Here is a 5,782-nt window from a genome sequence, read left to right on the forward strand (position 1 = left end):
TAGTTGTCATGCATTTGATTAAGGTAAAAGATCGGTATTATTGTTTTGTTGAAGCCGATGGTAGCAAAGGAACAGATGTTGAGTCACTGATTTTATTCAAGTATAATGGTATCTATTAACTTGTTCGGGTAATTATTGTTTATTAAGAATTGTTTGATTCTAACTAATTCACTATGAAAAATAGTATTATTGGATGAAATTTTATATGCCCTGTGCACAAAATTATAAACTACGTTATATTTATATTTTTCAGGGCAATCTGAGTTGTAATTAAGCACCTGACCTGAGTTGGTTGGCTTAACATAGACCTTTGAAATTAATTGTTTCTCGTGTTGCATGATAAGACAATCCAAAAACGCAATTTCATTTTCTTTGCTGAACTCGATAGTAAATTTTAGATGGGAATTATTTTGGAAGACATTCCACAAACAGTACACATCAGAAACCGTTTTGCAAATGACGAATATATCATCAACATATCGTGCATATATAAACGGCTTGTTATCTGGGTCTTTAAATATGCGAGTTTCAAGATCCGACATATAAAACTCAGCAAAAAGTGGGCCAAGAAGAGATCCCATCGCCACACCATCCACCTGCAGATAAAGTAAACCATCGGGAGCAGTGAACGGACTCTGAACAGTGCACAATCGCAAAATATCTTTGAGTAAATCTGGATGTATATCAAGCTGAGGTAGTGTGGGATGGTTGTAAACATGTGAACATATGATGTCGATAGTATGTTCGATTGGAACATTTGTGAATAGGCTCTCAACGTTGAGAGAAGCCATATGTCCATCACACTGTTTATTGCCATTTATGATATCAATAAACTCACAACTAGAATTAACAGAAAATGTGCGTGGAATATACGGTTGTAACAGTTTATTGATTATTTTTGCCAATTGATATGTAGGCGTGGGGCACTGTGAAATGATAGGACGCAAAGGGTTATTCAACTTGTGTGTTTTCACGTTACCATAAATATATCCAGGTGCGTAATCACCTACAATAGGCGTAAGTTTATTGATAGTTGAAGCTAAATTAACTTGTGCAATCAACTTATTGGCCGATGTTTTTATATCGCTAGTAGGATCTTTTGTAATGCGTTCAAACTTAGTAGTGTCAGCCAGGATATTATTGATTTGCTGAAGGTAATCTGTTTTATTTAGTATCACATACATATTAGATTTATCTGATTTACGTATCGTTAGATCAATGTTGGAACGGAGACGTTTAGCCGCGTTGAGTAATTCCCTCGAAAGAACAGGTTTGCGATATCCATTTCGATGTCGATGAGATTCAGCCTGCAGTTGACTGTGTAAGCCATGTTCAAAGTCAATAATCCGTTGCTTTTTCAATCTCTGAAGTTGATTGTATAGCATCTCCAGCTCTACTTCCTTGTGTATATTGCTATACTTGTGTCTAAAATGCATATTCAAACCTAAATTCAAAAAGGAAACTTCATCGTCGGCTAGGGTATGATTAGAAAGATTAACGTATGATTGGATAGTGTTGTCAGGGAGAATAATGCTACCTTTAAACAAATATTGTAGCTTTTTTAAGATTATTTCACGTTTAGTTGAGTTATAAGAGTCATATTTTTGTTGTGTGTAAGCTTTGAAGTTGTTAAAATCAATCTGTCTATCTTTTTCAATATCGTCAAGGATACTTTTATACTATTGAGTGGCACAGGATTCTTTCTCTCGCGCTTGGTCAAGTTGTTGCTGGAGAAGGTGAATATGTCCTGTGTGTGGTATACCTCGGGGCAAATTTCTAATATATTTCGGAACGAGGTTTTCTTTAATACAAACATCATTGAAGATATATGCCCATTTTGCATTAATGACTTTCTTTAATGAACACTCAACAAGTCTGAATTTATTAAACTCGTATTTATTTAAAACAATAGACATGGTAAGGCTAACAGCGCTGTTTCGGGAAGTCCATCTTCAGAGCCTATGAAAATAAGAATAGCATGAAATATTTTTATAAAATTAGAATGCATATTAAATGTATGTGTAATAAAATTATTAAGAAAATAACGAGAACCCAACATATCCAACAAATTTAATATGTTATAATTTTTAACCATAAATTTAATTTGTACATGTTTTGCATTGTTTTCACTATCAAATTTATTATGCAGATAGGGCCTTATTTCGACTTTTAATAAATCATTTTCAATGCAGGTTTGGTTTATATAGTTTTTTTAAACAAAGCAAAGTTAGTTCTTTAGTTCTTTAGCAAATTTATTAGTTGGTGTCGTTTCACGTTAAAAACAGGGCATAGCGCATTGGTTGTTTTGTTCCATCTGTAAAAGTTGGCATTTGTAGGCAGCTGCCGTATAATGTATTTTTTTGAAAATTTATAAAGAACCTCGGATAATTTTACTGTCAATTGAGTGTAATCTTTGGGTCAAGGATGTTTTCTTTCACTGATTTGACTAGTAATAACGACAGATGATTCCTTTACTGATTTGGCATCGTAATAACGACAGAAGATTCAAGTCACTTTCATGCTGTTGTCATTTGAGAACTTCAAGCGTCTGTTTAACATCAACACTCTCTGAAATGATGTTGTCAATTTTCCTGTAAGCGTTACAGGTTTTGTTCTAAAATGATTTTATTTCATCACTAGCATTCCGTCTAAAATAACTACGGAGTTTCAGCTTCACCCTTTTAGCGATTTTATGTCGAGGACTCCAGATTTGTAGGACAGCAAGAGTATTTCCTCGACACAGCTGCTCACCGGCATAGACAGCGAATCTCTTACGGTTTTGTTATCAGATGGTCTAGTGTATTTTCTATTCATGTTAGTAAAATATCGTTCATACAAAATTCAATTATTAATTAGAATGGAACAAAGCGTCTTTTAATCTCGTTTCCACTAAACTGATGTACCTATCCAGTTCATCAATCGTATGCAGTATTTGTTTAAGTTTACCATGCAATAGCTCCATTTCTTATGCGTTCCTGCATTCAGTCATAGATTTTTCCCAAATATGTGAAAAGATCGTTGATATTAATCTGACGGATCGTTTCTTCATCAATTGTTAATTTGGTTAAAAATTGTTCATATTTCTCGTCGGTCATTTGCATCCCAAATGTCAACATTTATCTTTTAGCATCTTCATGCCTGTCAATTGGCACCAAGCTTGATTAAGATCAATCAGTTTTTGAGATCCCTCTATGCAACTTGCGATGATTGCTAAATCGTCAGCAAACTGGAGCCAAGCTCTTGACTCAAATGTATCCGCATTGTTGGTAATACTTTTGTTTAATACTTCCATTAAAGGAGTGAAACATGAGTTGGAAATCAAGGTGGAGTTACATTATTACACTACACATATACAGCTATGGAATAGTCAGCATATATTGATCATTCACATGGTTTGGAATATGATGATGACGAAGAACTGTTGAAATGAGATCATGGCTAACTTCACCAAATGCATTTAGTAGGTCCAGAAGAGTAACGATCATAGTTCTCCGATGCTACTTTGCGTCTCTCAGTAGGAGAGACAGTAAATGCGTGTGTCCAACTACACCGTCTATTTTTTGGTAAAAACCTTTCTGTATGGTTTTATTGATTAAGTTCATCATTTCGAGATAATTGTATATTCTGTTATTAACAAATGTAAAAAATATTTTATAGAGAGTTGGTTGAAGTGTTATTGGCCTGAAATTTGCTGGTTTGTTGGTGTCACATATTTTGTAAATTAATATTGACAACCCTTTTTTCCATCATGTAGTTATTGACATTGACAATGATTTTCAGCATTCAACCAGCAGTTGCTGAAGAATTGTGCGGATTATTGGTCATTTTTTAAAAAATATTTTTCCCAATTTTTATAATATGTTTTTCCCAATTTTTAGCGTTTTCAAAGACGATAGTTTTGATCTTATTAGTTTACTAAGAGCTTTAATTCTAAAGTCATAATTGTGGTTATTATGACCCAGGACTTTGAGAGTGTTTCAGCTCATTCTTTAATTTGTTGATTGGTTTGTCTTGTACTACAGATGGAATTGTTTTTGGTTTTACCGTTCCGTAGTATGAAGCGAAATAGTCGTACATTGTTATTTTGGACTGTTGGTGAAACTGTCAATGTTGTTGGCATCAAGCAGATAAAAATATAATAAAAATAGAAATTTCTGCGAATAGAAATAGGCGTTTGCCTCAGCCCATTGTTTTGCAGTTTTTGGCAGCTTCAACCCAGGAAGTGGTGTGTAATCTACCTTATCAATATTTGGTGCTTTTGAGGATGGAATAGATGGTTGTTGATGTGGAGAAGATAATTGCAAGTTGGAACTATCTTCTGTGTCGTTTGCTGTTTCTTCCGAGTTTGAGCAGTTTTTGAATATTTTGCACGAACGTGGTGCATCCGTAGACCCATTCTGCATTCACAGTTTTTACCACAGCAACAAGCAATTAAATTATTGTTAATGTTAATTAAATTATTATCATTAAGTTATTAACTAAAATATTTGGAAATACATTGTGACATTTGTATATTTAGTATCTTTTGGACGACTATTGAATAAACTGAGACATCGTAACGCACACTTGTATTGAATTGAATTTATATTGAATAAAACATAAAACATATCATGGCGCAGTCGACAATTGTTTAAATATAGTACAAATAAATGTTTAAACGATAGTATAAGTTTTATCAATAAAATAAGGACTGACGTTTTTAAAGGTTTTCAACCGCCTCCGGCGTTGAAGTTCGATCAAGGCAATGTTGAAGAGAGCTGGAAAGTATGGATACAGAGATTTGAGCTATTTCTTCTTGCTTCTCGATCGGACGAGCTTCCAGAAAAGGTACAAGTTGCGATGTTTCTGAGTTGGATTGGTGATGAAGGACTTCACATTTTCAACACATTCACTTTTGACCCACCAGAAGACAAAGATAGAATAATTGCAGTAAAAGCGAAATTTGAAGAGTATTGCTCACCACGTAAAAACGTTGTTTTTGAAAGGTACCAGTTTTGGAAAACCTCACAAGCCACATATGATCCAGTAGATACATTTGTAACCACGCTACGTCTCCGAGCCAAATCATGTGGATTTGGTGAACAGGAAGAGTCATTGATTCGTGACAAAGTAGTTTTGGGTTGTGCAGATGCATGTCTTCGGGAAAGATTGTTGAGAGAACCGGAATCGTCTCTCACAAAGGCACTTCAGTTATGCAGAGCTGCTGAGGTTACTCGAGAACAATTAAAAACCATAAAAGGTAAGGAGTTACCAACAACATTAAACTCTGTGAGGTCTGGCAAGGATAAAAACCAACATAATGACAAATGAACAAACATGGCTGTGGAAGATGCGGCACAATTCATCTTATGAAACAATGCCCAGCATTTGGAAAACATTGCTACAGATATTTAAAACAAAACCATTTTGGTAAGATGTGTAAAGCCCTCTACTTGTCAAACAAAGGAAGAAATAAAAATTTAAAAAAATCTACAGACAGCCATTCACGTTCAGCATCGCCATCATCTAGATCATCAATTCATGCAGTTGAGGAAGATATAAACAGCTTCGTCATTGGTGAATTAGCCATACATAGTTGCACTGCGAATCAAAAAAATTGTTGGTGGAAAAAACTATATCTAAATGGCATGAAAGTCATATGCAAATTAGACACAAGTGCTGAAATCAACGTCATGTCAAAAACGTTTTTTGAACAACTTCCTAAAAGACCAAAGCTAACAAAGACCAACACAGTTCTTAAACCTTATGCCAGTGGAAAACTTCAGCCTCTGGAATCATCAGT

This window comes from Helobdella robusta (assembly GCF_000326865.2).
Source record: "Helobdella robusta unplaced genomic scaffold HELROscaffold_7, whole genome shotgun sequence".
Taxonomy (NCBI): Eukaryota; Metazoa; Annelida; class Clitellata; order Rhynchobdellida; family Glossiphoniidae; genus Helobdella; species Helobdella robusta.